The sequence below is a fragment of the Bidens hawaiensis genome, unplaced genomic scaffold, assembly GCF_021521415.1.
Source record: "Bidens hawaiensis isolate Kalapana, Puna unplaced genomic scaffold, B.hawaiensis_p1.1 tig00005770_1, whole genome shotgun sequence".
NCBI lineage: Eukaryota > Viridiplantae > Streptophyta > Magnoliopsida > Asterales > Asteraceae > Bidens > Bidens hawaiensis.
In genome coordinates, this window is record NW_027491378.1 from 213839 (window position 1) to 237707 (window position 23869).

General features: G+C 34.8%; 1 protein-coding gene across 1 annotated transcript in view; it reads left to right on the forward strand.

The window, feature by feature from the left end:
* Positions 1–204: 204 nt before the first annotated feature.
* Positions 205–23869, forward strand: part of LOC143630566 (ubiquitin-conjugating enzyme E2 2-like) — a 206936-nt gene continuing 183271 nt past the window's right edge. Inside the window, exon 1 of the mRNA XM_077099549.1 lies at positions 205–211. The gene's annotated coding sequence lies outside the window, so the exon portion shown is untranslated. The remainder of the gene's footprint in view (positions 212–23869) is intronic.

The window sequence follows — 23869 nt, forward strand, 5'->3', positions numbered from 1 at the left end:
GTTGGATGGGTCGGTAACTCGCAAGTACAACGCACCAACTACCAAATAAACGCGAATTCGCGTCGTACCGACCCGTTTGAGTAACCGACATCCAATTCAGCCCCAATACTTACAAAAATCATTTTTCCACAGCCCGTATATCAAACCGAAGTTACAAAAACTGAATTGGTTGTTAGTTCTCTCAAACAACGCACTAGACGCAACAATTGACAAACTAGACAACCGAAACCTAGTTTTCACTTCATCAACAATTGACCAATCTAACGAATGCCAAAACTCATGATACTAAAGTATGATATACAAGACATACCTAGGAAGATGATAGAGCAAGAACTTCAATTAAAACAGCCCCGAAAGGACCTCAATTGGTCAGCCATCGGTTAAGTCCTAAACCGAAAGAATTGATCAATGTCGAAAATAAGGAGCAGATTTTAGCATGCAAAAGTGTATTTTATTACACAGGAATAAATTATGAAATTTTTACCAGAGTTGTATAAATGTCTTGGGTATCTAAAAATACTTTTATTATATTTTTCCAATTCACTCAAAAATCATAAAAATTTCTCCAACACAGAAAGTTACGTGCAGCTATTTCAGTGCGCAGCAAAAGTGTTTTATTTGTTTAAAAATCATTGCCAAACCAAATTAAACGATTCCAATTGGTTTGTAATCTTAACTCAAAATATGAACTTTAAGAAGTGGAATCAACCAATTTGGACTTGTCAAAAAAGAGTTATGATGTCGGGAAGACAGACCAGAATCCGTCACCCCGCATCAGCTTTGACACACGATCTTATAAAATCATAAAAACCATTCAAATCTCGTTCAAAAATTACATATTATACCTTTCTAGAAACTAGACTCAAAGTAGAACATCATAGAAACAAGAATAGATTAAAAGAAATAAATTTTCATCGAGTTACAGACCGAACAATAAACGAGTACGAATCTGTCAGAAACTGTTATCATCAAAACTCAACCCTAACATATTCAATAAAGGGTTTAACGGTGAAAAAGACTTGCATGGACGTTAGACTAACCTTGAATTGAGATTTTATACCTTAAACATGGTTGGAAGAAGAAAAAGAAGGAGCTTGGGAGGCTCCTGCGTCCGATCGGCCAAGAGGGAAAGGGAGAGTTAGGGTTTTTGTTATGTTATAATCAAAGTTACACTCTAGACCCTCCAGATTGAAAGATGTAGCAACTTGCATGAAAAGTTAATTTATTTAACGTACTGGAATGACGAGAAGGTCTCCGAGGAATGCCGGATAAATCCCGAGAATATACAAGCTTTATTAGGCTTACCCTTTTTACGAAAATTTACGGACGTTACATAGAGTAATTATGTTACTAGTATTGTGAGTAAACATAAAAGTAGAGTAATTTTCAATTTCAAGTTGTGTAATTTATATTATAAGTAGAGTAATTTCCAATTACAAGTAGCATAATTTTATTAAAAGTATGAGTAATTTTCAATTACAAGCAGTGTAATTTTATTACAAATAGAGTAATTTTCATTTTCAAGTAGCGTAATTATATATTACAAGGAGAGTAATAAAATCTATAAGTAGAGTAATTTGTAAAACAAGGGGGTTCATAATTTGTTTGATTTCATAATTACTCTTGTTATATAAATAGAGTAATTATCATATCGTCTTCTACATCTGAACATTCTTTAAAATCCCTAAAAACTTCAAAATCTGTAATCGACATGTTATTGCATTACGTGGGCTCAATTAAGCGATCCCAAAACTCAAATTGAAGTGTATGGCAAATGATTCTAATTCTAAAATCAAAATAATGTGATGAAGATAACGAGCGATTTTGATGGAATTTGGGAAACAATTTGATGAAGCAATTAAATTTGATGAAGACGTCGAGCGATGTTTATTTGTGGAGCGTGAAGAATCAATGTCCTATTATTTACGATTATGCCACCACCAAAATTTCAATGTTTGTGTAGTTCGCACGTTTAGTACCATTTTTAACTTTGTATGATAACTCCTCCTGTATATATGTATATAGTCATTCATCTAGAATATTTCTATAACTTATTTATTGGGATTTTCAAATATAACATAATTGATTGGCTTGATAAAATAGGAAACTGTTCACATGGCATCTGTGTGATATCATATGTGGAAACCTTAGAATGATGTTAGAACTTAGAATGATGTTGTGTGAAAAAGTTATCTTACTTTAATGGTATAATAAGAAATTAGATTATGTATAAAGTTGAGGGCCCGAGTAAAGTAGTGTAAATTTTAAAGAAAATAGTACACATTTATCCTGCTAAGGAAACACATGGTTTAAAAAACAATTCATATGTTTTACGGTTAAAAAGTAAAGGTTGAGTTATTCTATAAAGGCCAACAAAAATGAGAAGTGTAAGAAACCATAATTTATTGACATGTGTCAAATGAGGACCAAAGGAAAAATGGTATAAAAATAATTGTACACATTTTATCTTTCCACATACAAGTCTCATGTTAATTCCTTCATCATTTTAAAACGTCTATAACCTTTTCATATGACATTTAAAAAAAATCACCATAATAACAAGTGTTTTTTTATCTTTAATATGAGTATGATTTTGTTATATATAAATTAAACAAAAAATACATCATTGTGTCTTTTTGCTTACCATTGTGTCCTTTTTCGTTATTGTGTCGATCTGTTTGTCATTATGTTTTTTTCATCGTTGTGTCTTTCAGCTTACCATTGCGTTTTTTTAAGGGATTTTTACATATTTTCCCTTACTCATTTACCCTTAGAATTTAAAAACACCCACATCCTGAAAATACCTAACTTCGACCCCAAATCCAAACCAGATTTCCCCAATTGTCTTTGCCATTCAATTCTTCCTGCTCCATTCACGCATGTTACGTTCAATTATTCCGACATTGAAACATTTACCTTATCGTTCGATTCTTCCAATTGTTCAACTCTTCCGGCATCCAGTCACGCAACGAGAACGACAGCAATTCATCGTTGCAATTGATTCTTTGTTTCAAGTGTGGATGTTCGATTCTTCTTTGTTTCATGTCTAGTATGCTGAGTTATTTATTGTTTCAACCACTACAATTTATTTGATTGTTTCTAGGCCGGAAACGTGGACTTTGATCACAACTCCATCAAATGAATTCTACATGGGTAGATGGGTTGCAAATGTTTGGTTTCGCCGTTTTTGATAGCTGTCCAGTTTTTACCACAAAGATATTGAAAGGGTACCTAATTATTAAACTAATTAATAGTATTTAGAATGTGAATCTTCTAAATGCCTCTAACAATTTAACCAGATGCAACTATGAGTAGGGGTGTTTTTCGGGTTTGTTATTCGGGTTTCGGGTTTTTTGGGTCGGGTTCTTCAGGTTTCAAAGTTTTAAATCTTGACCCGAAACTCAACCCAAATCTCTCACGGGTTTTTCGGGTTCAGGTAATTCGGGTTCGGGTTTTTTCGGGTTGGGTTAATCGGGTTTCAAGTATCCTAAAAAACAAACAAACAAAAGAAAAAAAAAACACAAAAACAAAAAAAATTTAAAAACTACAATGCTATATTAAAACAACATATTCTTTTTTACTTATAACACATATAATCAAATAACAAACTAACATAACTTGATAAAACAATTCAAAAGAAGAGTAAACTAACCCGGGCCTTAATCGTATTCAATCGGGCGTGATTTGGTTGTTCGATTTCAGTTACTATTAGTAATAAACGGAAAACATAAATTAATAATAAACAATCGATCCATAATAGTTATAATGACAACAGTCGATTAGATCTAGATTATGATAATTTTAGTGGCTAAAACTTAGCTTATTATACATAAAAATATATTAAATTTTAAAACTAAAAGTTTATTCGGGTTTTTCGGGTTGACCCGAAACTTATAAATCAAACCCGAGAACCAACCCAAATTACTTCGGTTCGGGTTAGTCTTTTCTCGGGTTCGGGTTCTTCGGGTCGGGTTAGTTCGGGTTCGGGTGCGGGTTTTTTCGGGTCGGGTTTCGGGTTTCGGGTAAAAGTGACAACCCTAACTATGAGACTGACACAGCAAGCCAACCATTTGAAGGATGAAATCTTCTTGTTTGTTTAATTAATAATTAAAATGAAAGGGTAAAATTGTCATTAATTAACTTAATTTTGATGAAATATGTAAATATGTAATATACATGTCTAAAGGAGGGAAAATATGCAATTAAAAGGTTTAAGGTGGGGAAATATATAAATGCCTATTTTTTAAATACTAATAAAACCTTTGTGTAATAATAATATGCAAATATAATGAAAAATACCAACAGCTTATCTAATACATAAAACACAATGATGAATAAATATCACACAATAACCTGAAATGTAAAACACAATGATTAATACATATAACACAATGACCTGAAACGTAAGACACAATGGTGAATACATATATCACAATGACATGAAACGTAAAACACAATGAAAACTACATATTACACAATGGCTTAAACGCAAAACTATTTTTCTCAGTTTAAGTGAATGCTACATGTCAATTTCAAAAAAAGACAATGAGCATATTACACGATGACTAAAGCACAATGATAAGTAGAAAGACAAATGTTTAGCACAAAGACACAGTGACGAACAAAAAGACAAAATGGCGTAAAATCTATAGCACAATGCATAGAAAAACCCAATTAAGAAACACAATGAACAAACAAATAACACAATATAAAAAACCCACTATTCTTTTTTATTTTTACATAACCATATGATATTCATATTAAAGATAAAAAAACACTTGTTATTATGGTGATTTTTTGTTATGTCGTATGAAAAAGTTATGGAAGTTTTAAAATGATAAGGAATTGACATGTGCCTTGCATTTGAAGAGAGAAAGTTATCATAAGTGGGTTATTACCTTAATGCCCTCATCATCAATTTTTATATTCTTAAATTAATCCCCGCAATCTAAATCTAAGATCAACAAATAAAATACCCTCTCATCTTTCTCATTTTTATTATACTTGTATTTTAACCTTATCCTAAAAGGAATCATCCAAAAGCAGATAAAGGAAATTATTCCATGTCAAAATCAGGTATTTGGGAAAAAGAATCCTAGGGGGTGTTTGGTAGAGAGATTTGAGGGTGGAGAATTAGGTTTCTCTTGTTTGGGAGAATTAGGCGGAGAATTGGGCGGAGAATTGGTTTTCTCTGAGAATTGGGTGTAGGCAAAAAGTAGAGAAATCCAATTCTCTCCATTTGGAAGAGAAATGGAATTCTCTCTGCTTCTAAATCGCGTCTGTGCTCTACTCCGTTCGCGTATGATGATGATGATGCTCCGACCGGCGATGGTGATGATGATGCCGACGTCCGGCACGGCGGCCGACGCCGCAGCCACGTCCGTTCGCGTCTCTGAGCCAAAACGAAACCCTAAATCGCGAGGCGGTGTTGCGAGGCGGAACCCTAAATCGCGGTGTTGATGTTGCGCGGCGATGATGATGACGCTCTACTCCGTTCGCGGTGTTGCGACGCGTCTCTGAGCCACCATTTCTCCACCATGATGATGCCGAGGCGGAACCCTAATCACGTCTCTGCTCCCGTTTCTCCACCCATTTCTCTATTGTACCAAACAAAGGAAATGATTGTCAATTCTCCACCCATTTCTATTTCTCTCCAATTCCATTTCTCTCCCATTTCTATTTCCATTTCTTCCCATTCTTTTTCTCTGTACCAAACACCCCCCTAGTTCAATAGTTTCGTAAATCATCTTTGGTTGTTCATTATGTATTCGATTAGGAGACCAAATATGTTTCCATCCACATCTTATAGACCCAATAACTTTAAGGGATTATGCCTCCTTTTAGTCTTCCTTTTCCCTTTTGATAAGCTAGGTCATAATTGCTAATATTCTTTTGGAATATCTTGTTTTGTGTTGATTGTAAAAGGCACTATGTTATATCGGGTAGCATCAAAATTCAAGCTTGCATCAAGGATCATAGATGGGTAAAGATGATGATGACGAACTAAGATTCGTGCGCAAGTTGTATGATAAAAGGTATCAAGTGAAAAATCATTAGGATGGCATATGTGTTCTCGTGTAATGAACTAACTATTGAACCAAATCAATCACGACTAAACAACACTAGTACCGTTATCGGTATTATCCATGGCCTGCCTTGGGAGCGGGCGAGCCGAACCCTTTATTTCGGGAGCCATATATATATATATATATATATATATATATATAGGGGTGAGTTCTAATGAAAACTCCTCCTAAAGAGAAAACTTAAAAACTCCTAAAAACTATTTTTAACTTTTTAAAAAAAAATTGGGAATTGTTTTCAATTGATAAAAGTTTAAATACATTCCATATTTGTTAATATTATGGAATCGATGATCAAATCGATGGTCGATTAATGATTTTTTTACGATTACAAGATTATATAAAGTGATTTAGTGCTCAATTTCATGTTATTGAAAGTTTAATTTTAGATCCGAGCTTTTGAATGTTTTTAGGTTTGTTCAAGTGTTTTAAAGTTTTTTGTTTCTGGATACTTAATTTTTTTTTCTGAACTTTTTGAATTTTTGTTCAAATTTTTCTTTTTCGGACAATTAGGTGACCATCAAACACACTTGACGAGGCCGTTAAGTGTCGCCGCTGTTGACCACAAGGCACGCCACCTTGACTAAATTATGTTTTTTACCGAACAAATCTTTATCAGATAGCCATGGAGTTCATGATCGATTAAGGGAGTTGTTATTGGTAAAGATTTCAACACCGACAGAAACACTAAATTATCGAGTTGATTTATGCATACTTGTCATAGATCATGAATCTCATTGGAAATTAAGCCGTATATGTGTTCTTTTGTAGAAATTCATTAATTTAAGTGGATTGGCAATGATAGCTATTGAAAACGAAATCTTAGATCATATAAATTGTTAGGAGGTGATCAAACAGTTTGCTGTCAAGAATGTTAGGAGAACTTCACGAATCGACGGTTAGCTGCTAGCTATTACAGTATTTGATTTTAATACCATACTTTTGCTATGTTTATGTTATAATGTTAATCTTCGTTTAAAAAAAATTAGCTTATATATTTCGTTACTCGTTTGGGCAGATTTTTTTATTTCGACTCAGCCGAGGTATTTAATTCCTTAGGGCCGGCCCTGGTATTACCAATACCGGTACCAACATTCGTTTTTATGATTTTTAATTGAGGTAAACGTGTGTCGATATTGTTTTGGGCATATTACAATTTTATTATCTGGGTTTTATCTTTCGGTTGCTAGAACAAGTGTTGACACCTTACAAACAAAACCAAATCAATACCGACTGAATTTCCGCTACATTATCATATGGGGGAGTTCACTAATTTTATTATAAATATGTCGGAAAAAGGCATTTTGTGAAAGAATTCCCGACGGCCAAAAGCTCTAACTATTAGTGTAGTGGTTGTGCACATCAACACAAGATATTTATTGAAGTGGTGTTGGATATAGAATTGTGATGGTTAAAGTACTACTGTATCTAATATATTCTCATCACTTTCTTTGCATTTTTGATAATAGACTACACATGTCACCTTATACGCCCTACAAAAAGGAAGTTGATACTCCAATACCTTTTCCAAATTAAAGTGGAAACTATACAACTTTTTTGCTGTAAAGCAATAGGTTATATGCTACCGGGCATGTTGTAATTTGGTTCAATCCATTACACAATAGATCGATCTATTGGAAACAATATTTTTACAATTTTACATAATTCAATTTCGTTAACGAGGTAATATGCATAATTGGTGGAACTAGATGGCCCAACATTGCAATAAAAACGATACATAAATGCTTTTGGTTCATTCTAAACATGTCTAGAATTATTCGATAAACGAACTCAGTCGATTCCATCAACAATTCGATCAAGAAGTTGAGCTCGTGTTTGAAATCCAGACAGATTTTGCCTCCATATATAGTTGGCTCTTTTTTTCTTTTTTCTTTTGTTATGATGATTATTATATTTAAATAGAAGCCTCAAATGATAAGGGAACAATTCACAATTATACATCACCAAAATAACCCTTTTTGACCAAATACATAATCAATAAAATAACGTTCAACTTTTAGGTTTACAAAGATAGTTATTGACCTTTTCTCCTACGATATCATGCAAATAATTAAGTTGCTTAATCCATGCCGTATGGCGCAACGCATCTTCTCTTATGCCCGTCTCTTCTTTTCACTCCTACTAATAGCCTCGATAGCCTACTCCTGCGCCATTGTAAGTCAGCGACGAGAATGTTCTATGCCAACCTTAATTGCCTTCCTGTGCCAAAAAGACATTTGAAGTTCTGGTTAAGTGGTAATCTCGTGTTTTCAATGGCTATTTTGATAAAGTTTTTTGTTCATAGGACTATTTTGGTGATTTTCCATTAATTTATTTATAATAGTGCAAGGTCTACATTCGGCTCGAGCGTTCAAACTAAATTACGAACAACTTTCTATAAGCTCACTACTAACGAGTTGCAAAACACGAGTACATTTTTTTTTCGGAAACAAAATTTCAGTCAACACTAGCCAACAAAAAAATAGAAGCAGGACCCCTCCTTCGCGTACTGAACACGGAAGAGCCACCGCTAAAAACAAAAACAAAAAAGGAAAACTATATTAGATCAAACTTACACCAATTTCTCTAACAACCCGAAAATTCTTATTCCTATTTTTCAGCCACAAAAAACTAAACGATTTAACTTCACCTATAATATTTCTCGTTTCTTTCATAAAATTTATCGTTTCATAAAATAAATTATCAATAAATGTTTGGTACTATTTGAATTCTCAAATTTCTTGGCACGTATTGTATACATATACACACATCTCTATTTTCTAATTCTCTCTCTCATATGATATGGTTATGAAGTAAAGTATGTGTATAAAGGATGGGCTCTCAGGAAAATAGGAACGAGCTTGGTATCAGTATCAAAAATCTTTAAACACGGATATTAGTTTGGTATCGAAAATACTTGGTATGAGACAGTTCTGTACTTATACCGAAGGAAAGAGTTCGGTAAAATACCTGTACCGTATTGGTACCGAAAATCCCTCAAAATGGGTACCAATACCGAAAACAAAAAATCGGTAAAATGTCGGCATCGTACCGATCCCAAAACCTAAAAAAGCGAGTACCGAATTTATACCTACAGTAACTGATTCATTTATAGTAGCAATACGATACCAGTACCCGACTACCCGGTACCATTCATTCTCGCTAGTCGCTAGGGAAACATACCCACTTTTCTTTGCATTACGAATGTGAGATATTGGAAATTCTCCATGGATGGATAGCAACCTCAAATGAACTATTCGTTATTTAGATACTTTAAAACCAAGTTTAGTGGTAAAGCAATTGTTTACTGGTAACAATTGTATAGTGATACTTTGATGGTTATAGAAATTGATTTAATGTATAGTGTACGTAAACGCTGATAGAGCATTTTTGTTTTCATTATTGGTTTATAAGTAAGAATGCTTTTGCTTTGCTTGATAATTATGGAAATTGCTTTGATAAATGCAATTTCTTTCGTTAATATAATAGGGGTGGTTATATTTAGATTTCTAGAGTTTCAGATACCAGAAAATTTTGGATAGTGAATCTCAGTATCTGAATCTATATCCAAAATTTTGGATTAGAATTTCCAAATAGATATCCGTACTCTAAAAAATATATATTTTTATTAAAAAAATTCGGGTACCTAAAACATGTAAACATCCAAAATTTCTAATTGATATTTAAATTTTAATAGTTTTAAAAAAATACATCGGATAATTCGGATATACAAAATTTTCTATCCGAATCCAAATATTTTGATATCCTAATTCGAATATTCAGATATCCAAAATTCAACCAAGCTACAACTTCAAATTCGAATTTTTTTTTTCACACCACAAAATTCAACCAAGCTACAACTACAAAAGTTTAGAGTTGATGGTTTTGATTTCATTTTCGGAAAATGTTTTTTATTTGAAAAAAGCACGACATTGAAATGGTTAACACGAACAATGATTACATTAACCCAAAAACTAGAACACAGAGGATTAACTCACATATTGCCAATACATTGAGTTTGATTGTGTCAACACAGTGCTACATTTGCATATCCAAGAATTTGGAAACTGCTTATGAGGTAACATGACATAAACATGAAGCACTAGAATATATACTATTCTAGTTGCACGCAGGTCACTAGTTTTGATATTGTTCTTGCTCAAGCATATTTAATCACAGACTTCTCATGAAATCTAATATGATTGTGACCTCCCAATGCGTCATCTTTAGTATTGGATCCACGATATTTATTCTGTTAGCTCTCGTATACGATGCTAATATGGGATTTACTAAGATGTTACAACATTCTCATTAGGACTCATTTCCTCAACTTGGTTTCCGCGCAATCTTGAATAACGTCAGAGTTGCTCTGATATCATATTGTAGTACCTTTGTCATAGTCATGATATTGCCATCACTAATGACTTTGTTTTGTTGATGAGGCAGAGATTTTTTTTAAAAGGCCACCCATAATGACTCTGCTTTTGATCAATATAGTTAACTGTGATTATTTGGTGGGGTGTGTTGTGGCCACAAAACATGCCATGCCTCTTAAAACTATGCACTCTATTTGAATCAGTCTCTTATGTTTCAGGGTGTTGTGAGTTTTGCCCAAGGTATTACAAAGGTATTGTCATCAGTGCTATAAATCTATTTGGTTCCTTGATACGCTTATCACATGCCGTTATTATTAACAGACCACGCGATCTTTAATAAATATATTCGTCTCATACAAATATCCAAAATGATCCCACGAAAGAGGAATATTTAAAAAGTATGAGAAACTACTGTATCTCGCTCGCGGGAATACTTTTCGATAGTCCTATAGGAACTAGAGAACATTTTTAGTCCCATCCATTAACAACAATATGCTTAAATAATCAACTTGATCGTCAAAGAAGGCTCATGGGCTCGCACCTTGGGATGTGTCTGATGACATTTCTTGGTATGTTTATAGATGTGTCATTGGTGAAAACATGACAGATCTTGCAACTAGCTTACGACAGATCCAAAACACATCTTGTTACATTTTTATGGAGTTCAAAAACTATGATTAAAATTTTTTAAAAAATACAACATCTGCTCTCTTATGTGCATTGAGGATCAGATATTGTTCTTGTTCTATCTTTAGTCTAAATCATGATGCTAAATTTGTAGAAATTATATTCTTGAAAATTGATTTGTAAGATAAGCCCATCTTAGGTTCAAGAAAAAGAGTTGTATTTGTGTTATGATTGTTCGTACCCTAGAAGTGACCAAATTCTCGTATTAAGTTTTTTGAAAACTGCTTCAACGAAGTTTTAGGCTTGGGTCTAGAAGCAAAATGGCACCACGGGCTCAACCTCTTGGACCCACTAGGGCTGCTACTCCTTGGACCCTACTTCCGGGGGTTGTGCCCCCTAAACCCCATCCACACACCCTTACTTACGGGCTTCACCCTTACAAACCAATGAGTTAATCTAATTACACTTAAGTGATATTGATGACACTAAAATCATTAGATGAGTCTTTTGACCATTGAATTAGTATGAAACTAGGTGGCCCATCCACATTACAATCAGGATTAGTGAGACTTCCAATGATCCAATCTATGAACTAGGGCCAAACCATGAAACACCACCATCCATTTTAAATATTAAGCTGATACACGACCCGTATACTATTTGTTAGGCTCTATCTCAAATTACAACTCATCAAGCACATAAGTTTTTATATTATTTGTTTTTCAATATGGGTATAATACAAACCCAAATTAATCTCATCGCGTGATACATGACTAAGGACACTAAGAAATGATCATCAAGAAGAATGGTCGCCGAATAAAAGTTAACGAAATGAACACTCAGAGGCATGTGTTGGAAAAACTTCCTTTTCAAAAAGTAATTATCAAAAAGTGTAGTGTAAGGATTCCAACAACCCTAAAAACGCTACTACTTAGCCAATTATAATAAAGCAATAATAATGTAGTTTGAAAATTGGTTTAGAACTCAATGAACACAAAGATTTTGAGGTGAAAGCTACTTTAGTTAAAACATGAAAATAATACACACCAAAACATGTTCCTACAAAGCTTTGCTTGATGTGATCATCACATTACTTCTTGCATTCAGACTAGGTAATCCACTACAAAATATCAATATTTGTTTGTTTCTCTAAATTAAATTAAACCCATGTTTATTAATATGTATTTATTACTTCATACGTTGTATATTTATGCTAGCGAGTTTTTATAACCAACACGTTGCACCGGGTTTTTGTTGAAGACATTATTGATACGCCATGTATAATCATAAACAAAGTTCAAAATGACATTTAGTTTCATTGATGACTACTTCTCCTAAACTGTCTAAAACCTCCGAGTCATCTTCTTAACTCGCCTCATATGCCTGTTGACAAATTAAATTAAACGGTACAGACGACGAAATTGAGTTCCCTGAGGAATTGCCACATCCCGTCGGTGTTAAAGGTATGGCAAAATAAATAAATAAATAAAGAAAAACAAAGGCAAACAATCGTCTTCATCAAACGATGACGAATTCCAATAAAATATGGACCAGTTGGATTCCAAACTTGATCACATATTCAAGGAATCGAGGTTAAGGACAGCAAGCAAAAAATTGATCATTTGACGGGGTTCGAATGGAAGCTTGCAGAAGAGAAAAAAAATATTTCGAAATAAATACCAAAAGAAATAGTTATAAAAGTTTGTTGTTTTTTTTCATTTGTATGTTTTGAGAATTTTATTTGAATATTATTTTTTATTAATTTAATTACTATAATTAAGAAAATTACTATATTAATCAAGTAATAACTGCATGGGCTTCATTTCACAATGGGTAAATTAAAATAAATAAATAAAACCACTGCTCATGTGCCATTGAGTTTGTAGGAAAAATATGCATTTTCAGCCCTTTGGATGTTGTAAGAGCATTCTCAGTCTATCCTCGACCCCATAATCTATATGATTACACTAAAAACTAATATTTTTTTTGTTTAATTAAATAATATTTTTTTATACTTTTATCATTACAGTTTTATCTTTTCACTCTATAATTTACAAAAAAATCAATACCTTTTCTTCAAATTTACAAAAAATCATTACATTTTCTCTCTCCACCCTATAATTTATACTCACAACCACTCAAAACCCTACCATATAATTTACAAACTCCCCTCACACAAAGTATGACATGTGAAATTAACTCATGTAAAACTGATGGTGACAACGATACAAACTCCCAAATATGAAATATGAATATCGATAGGTAATATAATTTGTATATAATAACTTAAAAATTAGTGTGTTGAAGTATAGTTTTTGTAACAAACACAAATTAAGTAAATACTTTGTAAAAACTAAACTAATTTAATCAAGAAATGATTTGTAATATTTTTTAAAATACGTACTTATCTTATCCCAACCAAGTTATCGCAATCAACACTCGGGCGGCGGGATTTTCCTAGAACAGAAGAATGTTGGACGTAATTTCCAACTTAATAGGCCCACCCTATAATTTATACTCACAACCACTCAAAACCCTACCATATAATTTACAAACTCCCCTCACACAAAGTATGACATGTGAAATTAACTCATGTAAAACTGATGGTGACAACGATACAAACTCCCAAATATGAAATATGAATATCGATAGGTAATATAATTTGTATATAATAACTTAAAAATTAGTGTGTTGAAGTATAGTTTTTGTAACAAACACAAATTAAGTAAATACTTTGTAAAAACTAAACTAATTTAATCAAGAAATGATTTGTAATATTTTTTAAAATACGTACTTATCTTATCCCAACCAAGTTATCGCAATCAACACTCGGGCGGCGGGATTTTCCTAGAACAGAAGAATGTTGGACGTAATTTCCAACTTAATAGGCCCGCCATGTGTCTGTGATCGGGTTGGACCTATTGGGCCTGTGAAATTCATTAATGATGTAATGGGTTTATGGTGTTGCAATTAGGGTTTTATTATATTTGGTAATGTCTTGGCTAGCAAGATAGGTTAGTCTATATAAACCGAGTTATGGTTAGACATTATTGATTGTGGTGTGAAATGTAACCGAGTTAGGGTTCATCTAGATGCAACCGAATTACGGTTCATCAAGAGTCAAACCGAGTTAGAGTTTGAGAGTTGTAATCAGTTTTTTGAGTAAGATTTTCTTATTAATATAAATGGGAGTTATTCGTTAGTTCGTGTTTGATTATCGATCCGGGACTTCAAGTGGTATCAGAGCAACTCCTGTGCTGTTCGGGATGGTGGGGCAAACCTCATCAGAGACGGTGAGTCCCCCGGGGTGTCGCGAGGTACACCTTAGGCGAATTCCACATCCTAGGTTGGATGGTGGCGCAAACCTCATCGAGGACGATGAGTCCAAGGGGGATGTTTGCAACACCCTAGGCAAATCCCACATCGGCCATAGACAAGAGAGATCCTTGGTTCATAAGTAAGCCTCCCGCCTCTTAAATCACCAACGCGTTTTGGGCTTAATGGTAGTGGACGAGAGGAGAGCTTCACAGTTAAGCGTGCTCAGGTGGGAGTAGTAGCAGGATGGGTGACCTCCTGAGAAGTCTCCACCTGGGCAACCAAAAACAAATCTATGAGCTCTTCGTGGGTAAAGCGCACAATATTGGTGGTGCGAGGGGCTGGATATTATAAGTGGTATCAGAGCCAGGTTCAAGAAATCGATAATAGGTCGGCGGCAATCGGTAGCTTGAGGAGGAGCTATCACCGACGCATATCAGAACCAAGTTGGGTTTCCGAATCTGAACTGTGGTGGCGTTTTGTTGCTGTCCGATGGTTGCTACAGAAAGAACAAGAGGTTCTCTTTAATGGAGTTTTTTTGGTAGGCGCAACGATTTGCGAACTTCACTTTTCCGATTGACTTCTTTTGGTGCAGAAGAAACAAAATATACAAACGTTGTTTGTATGGTTTTGTGAAGTATATTTTAAAGGGGTGAAAGGGCAAAATATTTGCGTTATGGCTAGTGTTACTTATCGAATAAAGCAAAATTCAAGAAGTTCAATAAGTTTTTTTTTTTTTTTTTTTTGTTCTCACGAGGAATGCAAGAAAATTTAAACAAGTTTTAACCAAGGATTGATTTGGGTTGGACAAGCGGGTTCAATTCAGAGTTAGTTTTTATTTATTTGGGTTGAACGAGTTATGTTCCGACAAAGGTATTGATTTAAACAATGTGCTCGTGTTTTAATTCAGGAACAAAAGAAGATCAAGGAAGATTGTTGTTCGCTCGATTAGATGACCGGGATCGCAGCCAAAGGAGTGGATATGCGAGTTCATACGATCGAGGGAATGGTCGGGGATAGGGTCATGGAGTTAGTCGAGTTCGGGAGAGCCGAAGAACACATTTATGGATCAAGAGAAGTTCCGAAGAGATCAAGGCCAAGATGGTTTTGAAAGCCAAGAAGGTCAAGATCATGGTTCGAATCAAACATGTGAAGAAGACAAGTTTGGAGACAAAGATCTGTCTATTTCGAGTCGAAATTAGGGGGTGATTGTTGGACGTAATTTTCAACTTAATAGGCCCGTCATGTGTAGGTGATCGGGTTAGACCTATTGGGCTTACGGAATTCATTAATGATGTAATGGGTTTATGAGGTTGCAATTAGGGTTTTCTTATATTTGGTAATGTCTTGGCTAGCAAGATAGGTTAGTCTATATAAACCGAGTTATGGTTAGACATTATTGATTGTGGTGTGAGATGTAACCAAGTTACGGTTCATCAAGAGTCATACCGAGTTAGGGTTTGAGAGTTGTAATCAGTTTTTTGAGTAAGATTTTCTGATTAATATAAACGAGAGTTATTCGTTAGTTTTTTGAGTTGGGTTAGTCTATATAAACCGAGTTATGGTTAGACATTATTTATTGTGGTGTGAGATGTAACCGAGTTAGGGTTCATCTAGATGCAACCGAGTTACAGTTCATCAAGAGTCATACCGAGTTAGGGTTTGAGAGTTGTAATCAGTTTTTTGAGTAAGATTTTCTGATTAATATAAACGAGAGTTATTCGTTAGTTTGTGTTTAATTATCGATCCGGGACTTGAAAGAAGGGTGTGCGTGGTGCGGTTCGATGCGGTTTTGGCTAAAACCAAACCAAAAACCGAAAGTTTGGTTTTTGGATCTTCGAAACCTTTTGGTTCGGTTTTTTCGGTTTTTACCATTTGAGCTTGAAAATTTTATGTGTAATGTCTCAGAAATTTTGGACTAAATTTGACAAGGCATGAAAAACAAGGGTTAAAAATGAAAATTCGGATTTCAAGACTCATCACACTACACGACGGATCAGAAGGAGATCCATCGTGATATATGATGGATGCTTCACAATACTCGAGAACAAGTTGGGTTTGCGCTACACGATGAACCAAGTTTTTTGTCATTGCGATATGCGAAGTGGTCTCTACGGTCTATAGGCACGTGGTTTACCACGTGGCAACATATGGCACAATCTGACAGGCCACGTAGCTAGGCTAGGGTGGCGATGCAACCCTAATGGGTCTACGTCGCGTTACGCGACGATATTAAGTTTAACCTTTGGCGATACGCGACGGAATAAAATATTAAAAAAATGGTTAATAACTCGATCGAGCTACGCGATGGAGTGTTCTCTTCATCGTCGCGATACGTGATCAAACTCAAATTTGTGTCTATAAATAGCAAGGTTGGGCTCTGCGTTTGTGCATCCCAAATCAGTCTCTCTCTCACACTTTCACCTCGGAATCGTGCCTCAATCCCGACTTTCCTACAAAATTATTTATCAAAGTACGTGCAAAAGTCGGCATTGTTTTCTTTCAAAATACCCAACGACTAGTAGGAGTGCCCTCGCTTGAAGCCTAGGCATTTCATCCAAAATACCCGCTTAAGGTAGGGGTTCAGCACGAATATTTTATTGTTAGAGGCTTAAACCCTAGTCGGAGGTGTAGCCCTTACCTTGATCATAAATAAATCAAATATAGCTTTTCATAAGTTGAGGGTATAGTTAAAATATTGTTTCTTTATATTTTAGAAACATAAAGTTTTACATGTCGGAGGTATAGTCAAATTTACATTTCTTTTTGAAGAAGAAATGTACCATTTAAATAAAAAGGGGACTAAAGGTTCTAATATTTTAATAAATAATATATCAAGGTAAAGGTAATGAAAAACAGACTAAAGGTTTGAAGCTTAATCTTTTGTTCTGGATATTTATTTCAAGGTTATTCTTGTACTATAGGTCTGAGGTAACTTCAAAATTATAATCAACTAGTTTATTACCCAGCGCGTTGAGCCGTGCAAGTACTCAGACAGTGGTAAAACCCAAGCGTTGAGCCAATAAGTCGACGCGAATTCGGTCGGTTTCGTGCGTTATTGTACCGTAATTAAAACCAAATATAAAAAAAATTATAAAATCTGAGGTGAACCAATGTGGTGGAATTTGTCGGTACAAACCTGACCGTTGTCGATCCCGGGCGTTAAGGCGGTGAGTCTACGGGTAGTTGGTCGTTTTCCGTCATGTTTGTTATGATACCAGAACAAAAAAATGGCGTTCGGTCGGTTTCCGTTATGTTCGTTACTTTGAACGAACTAAAAATATAAACAAATGTTACAGACCAGTTTGGTGCCGCCAAGTGGCCCAATAGGGCACTTGCGGCACCAAACTTGTTATTTATTATACAGTAATAATCAAAGTGTTGATCATATCACATGTGAATACGCTCATATCTATAAACTCTTTAATCGAGTGATTCACTCTAAAACTTTAGTATCTGCTGGCAAATTCCCCGTCTCATTGAGCCACCACGCGTGGTACCAGGTCCTCATCTCACTGAGCCAGTTTACAGGGATGTGAGGGCTGGACTAATGTGATATAATTGGTACTCCTATCTATAGGATCGCTGATTATTTCGAGTATGAACTAAAGGATTTCATAAATATTTTAAAATCAGCATATTCACCAGCATGTGTTGCTGACATATTTTATAAAACTGTTTTACAGGTAATTAAGAATAGACATTGAGAGATGGTAGCTAGCCATTAGACAATCTGGTGGCTCATATGAAGTTTTATATTTTGTAAAATAATGTACATTATGGTTTTAACATTCAAACTCCTTCGTAATCGCATTGGGTATTTAACTCCTGACTTGTGAAATATTATATTTTAAATAAACAAAAGACTTTTGGTTCTAAATCTTAAACTCTAATAAATTACAAAACATATACCAACTTGTGGTCACACTCCTACGCTCTATGTTGGGGTGCGACATTATGCCAAAAAAAATTTGGCATTTAAGTATAAAATAATTTGGTTCATAATTATCTAATTGACTTTTATACATTTGGCCAAAAATATACCCGTTACATATTTAATAAATACTTATAAACTAGTAATTAGAACCCGTGCGTTGCGCGGGTAAGCGAAAGAAAAAAAAACGTAAATGTTTCTAGGAGGATCCGACAAACGTGTAAGAAAAGCTAACCCGAACCGCTCGAAACACAGACGCAAAAGAAAAACAGATAACAAAACTATAACCACACTGAACCTATCGTGGCTCAGATCTCTACTATGGCTGCGACATAGATTGCCACGCCAAATGTGGGAGTATCATCATAGCCTAGATGGAAAGCCACCACTACTGTCACGCGATTGGAAATCACACTGTGAACAATAGGTTCTAGTCTTGACCCAAAAGAATTCAAGGGTAAGTTAGGTGCATCATTTTAATAGCTAATTAACATATAGGCAATGAACCCACTCTAGTATGTTTACAAAGCAAGGAATACAGTGCAAATGTGTCACCTTTACCATTATCTTATCGCCAGCTTTGAGCACAGTGAAAAAATATTTCAACAAAGGTATTAAAGTTAAAAGTCCTGAAAATAAGAGATGGTGCCTCAAACATTTCTTCATTGTCTCTAAATGTTTAATATTTCTGCAAATGCACTTCTGAACACATGTAAGGGTGATGTTCTCAAGTCTTCATAAATCCAGATGAGTATTATCTAAAGATTAATAATTTCAGAAATTATAAGACACCCATTTCGGCTCAGCACCGCCGCTGCGAACACATTACCGGCCACCGGACCCCACCGTCTCCGGTAACGGCTCGTTGCTCAATTGGAGGTTCATATGAATCCAACCTCATCATCATAACCCATATCACAATCAAAGTGAAACATATTGAACAAAGAAGGCATCGTTCAACAGATCTACCGCAACCATGGAAACGGCCGGTGGTCGACAGGCGCCAGTCTCCGACGATGCCGTCGCCAAGGGTTGCAAAATGAAACCCGGCAACAGTTTAAATCAGAGCCAGAGGCATGGCACATTGCCATCGTCGTGGCCTATGTAATTTTTTGGTTCCATGAAACCACCACTTAGGCTAAAACCTCCACCGCCTACGTTACTCAAGAAAAATAACAACATAATACCTAAAATCAGTAACCGGTGGTGGTGGATTTGACGGCTGATCATGGAACTGGTGGCGATAGATTTAAAGGATAAAAGAGAGAGAAACGGCCAATTGTGGCACCGGTAGTGGTAGTAGATCTGAAAGATGGAATTAGAGAGGAATATGTATGAATGAAGTGAGAGGAGAGAATAGTTGAACTGACAGGGAAGCACGTGTAGTAGATCCAACACACGTGTATCATAATCAAGGTAATCAAAACTGTACAACAAACCAAGCTAATTGTACAATAAAATGAAGCAAAATAAAATGAATAGTGATTATGAGTGTGAAGAGAAAGTTGTAAAGTAATATATATAATAATTACTTAGAATACAAAAAAATAAAAATTGAGAAACTTGGTTCAGTTTTTATAAAAATATAAAACCAAACCGTCGGCTTTTGTTTCGCTTCGCGTTTTTCGGTTTGGACTTTTCGATTTTTTTGGTTTTGGATCAGTTTTTTCAGTTTCTTGCACACCCCTAGATGATAGGATTGGGCTACTCAACGCCATATTTGATCGCCGACGTATTGGGTCATCTTTTGCTATTGGGTTACCTCAAGTATCCGGGCTTTATTCGTTGACCTTTATATATATATATACGTATATCATCTATATATATATCTATATACGTATCTATATCTATATATATACGTATACGTGTACGTACACGTATATTATATATACACGTATACGTGTATATATATATATACGTGTGTGTGTGTGTATATTCGAAGTAAACGTAAATTCGTAAGACGTAAGGGATGCCACTTTAGTTGATCTGTTGATCACAACTCACTCGTGAAGTATATATACGAAAGAAAGTAAATCCATTGGAGACCGGGTTTTCAGGTCTCCATTTATGTAGTTCTCACTTAAATACTCAACTAGTACATGATCCCGTGCATTGCGACGGGAGCATTGTTGCACATTAGTCTGTGTGTTGCAATGAGGACGATGATAAAACAAAACGTTAATAAAGTTTGTCCTTGCATTACAGTGACTCGATTTTAATATTTTTTTTCCATTGAAACGTATGTAGAAATATGGCTGGCTGCCTTTGTAAAAAAACTAAAATGCAATGGAGAAAACAAAAGTATATTATATTTGACACGTATGTATTGGTCATGCATTGCATGAGCTCGGTATTGAATCAAACTTATATCGAAGCATACGTAAAAACATTGTCGTTTGTATTCAAATTTAGAGTAACATTAAGTTGTGGAAAAAATTTAAAATATATAATATTTGACCTACATCGACTTTGAACGAAACTTATGTTGAAACGTAAATAATCATAAGCGTTCGTGATCGTATATTTGAAAATTAAGAAAACATAGTATATTAAAATATATATGAGTAAAATATGTTAAAATCAAAAGTTAGTTATAGATATAAAAAAAGTAAATGAGATGTCAAAGTAAGTGGTTCATATATTTACTATTTCATGAATAGTGATTTTACGTGAGTTAACTATCTTTTACTTTTTAATATATATATAACTAGGTTTTATCCCCTATATTACGGTGGTTGTTTTACATTTTTCGTTTCCACTATTTATATACTTTTTTGGATTTTAATTTTATTTATTGTAAGAAAGTTAATAATATACTTAGGATTTGATGATGAAAGAGTTTCACAAATAAATGAGATGCTATATCTTGCTTAAAACCTATATGGGTTTAGTGAGACCTATGACCCACCTTTTTTTACTATAAAATTGTTTCTTAATTATAAATAATATATTTTTTTAATAGAATATTAATTTATAGCATACTAGTTTGAGGCCCGTGTATTACACGGTTAATTGATGAACATTTTAAACTGTAACCATTAAGTGAAATACAATCAATAAAAATGATCATATATGTTAATAAAATTATAATTTACATTAAAATAACAGAAATTACATAACTAAAATTACACAAATATGTTGTGTAACGTCCTCGTTGCGTATTATAAATAAAACGTTTCAAGCTTATTTTAGTTGTCGTGTCGAGAGATGCCAGTTAAATTAATTAAATATTATGTAGAGTATGGATAATATTAATAGTAGGTTATTAGACTTAAAAGTGATTTGGACCTAAAAGACTTTGGATTTTGCCTATTTAAACCCCTAAACCCTAATTTTAGTCCTTATCCTCGTCATTCCATCATCATCACCCATACACACACAAATCTATCTTTCCATGCTTATCCAGGATCTAGTTCAATCTCATCAAAAGGTAAATGTTATATTCATTATTTCGTTTACCCGTTAAGATTACTAACATATAACCGAGTCAAATCGACATAAACGAACTAAGACAAGCGAGTTCAATCAAAGAATAATAATAATAATAATAATAATAATAGTAGTAATAGATGTGACAAGAATAATAAATAATACAAGCAATAAATTGATACAAACGGGTCTTCAACGAGACCCGTAACCCAACAGTTTGGCCGAAGACTAAGAACACGAATCTGAACCATAGAACCCGAAATGTTTATGGTTCTTTATGACGGCCACCAACAGCTCGATCCGTGACCGGAATCTGAGTTCCGGTAAGGCGCGACTCCGGTGAACAATAAGTATGTAGAGTTTAAACCCAGATCTGAACCCTTAAGAAACCCCTGTGCGAAAATCCCCACGCGAGAAACCCGTGCAAACTCCCATGCGAAACCGGCCATGCGAAACTGGCTATGCGAAACCGGCCATGTAAACCGGTCATGCGAAACTGGTTATGCGAACCCGGCCATGCGAAGCCGGTTATGCGAATCAGACAATCAAACCTCTGAAACCGCTCAGCCTTTACCCTCGTTGTGGTCGTCGGAGGTGGAGGTGCCGGCGGCGGCCGTGGGTAGGTGACTGAAGATAACAAAGAGACGGGGGGAAACTGAAAGCATAAGTGTGGTAATCGATTCCGTCCCCGTGCTTCTATACCACCGCCATCGTCGCCGGAATTCTAGAGAGAAGGAAGGGAAGGGAAGTGGTGGCGGCTGTGGTGTGAAGAAACGAAGAAAAAAGATAGGATGATGGTGGGGGGTGGGGTCTAGGGTTGGGTTTTTATAGTAAGAGATAATAATAATAATAATAATAATAATAATAAAACTTTATTGTTAATAATATGTAATAATGATAGAGGGATTGTTGTAATGTGAAGACTTGAACGAAACTCGAACCCGAAACCCGACTCGTCTAACGACCCATGACCCGCCCCAAATAAAGGGATATGAGTTGGAGGTGAACCAAACACAAGAGCCCACTTGTTAAAGAAATGAAATTATTAAAGGAGTTAAGTAGACCGACACGAACCCGAACCCGCTTAATGAAACGTTAGCTTATAAACGCATTACGAATGTGAACTTATGATAATAAAACAAGTATAATAATAATAACAATAAATATCGTTAAGGATGTAAACTAATGAAGACGGTTCGTTAATAAAACAAAGGTTAGGTACATTGAGCGTATAGGAATCGGTTAAAGAAGAATACATGTCGGTTCGGCTAGCTTAAGAGTTAATTCCGTTAACTCAAGAAAATAAATAGCAAACAAATATAGAGATTACTGCGTGTGCGTTATTAACAGTTAGTCGAGCACAGTTGAAGAGACGCATTACAATTGAATCAGAAAGGAACCTCTACAGGTGGGTTCTAGCCCCCTTTTTTCTTTAAACGTTTTTGGGGCTGCATGCATACTCCTATGTGAAAGAATAGATATATGTAACTTTAGTTAATGACATATATCTTGTAAGAACGTGTTTATATATATATTAATTTATTAATATATATATATATATATATATATATATGTTTGAATGATAGTTAGAATGGAAAGAGTTAAGAAATATATCTTACTAATTCTTATGTAGAATGTTATATGAATATCAATGAGGATGAATGCTATGTATAGAAGAATGTGGATATGCGTAGAGCCTTTAGGCCTCATGCATGCTTAATAAGTTAGGATGGAAAATCCCTCTAACTTTATAAGGCTCGGTTATGAGCAAAGATAGAAGGCTCGGTTATGAGCTAAGATAGAAGGCTCGGTTATGAGCAAAGATAGGAGGCTCGGTTATGAGCAAAGATAGGAGGCTCGGTTACGAGCAAGGAAGGCTTAGTCATGAGCAAAGATAGGAGGCTCGGTTATGAGCAAAGATAGGAGGCTCGATTATGAGTAAGAGTAAGAGGCTCAGTTAGGAGTAAGTGTATAAGAATATAGTTATGAAATGATTGATAGACAGACATAGAGAAAGTAAATAAAGAATTATAAACGTTATGCTATATATATAAATGTATGAAAGATGTGATGTGCTTATAAATCGTATGTTGTGAAAGTAAAGA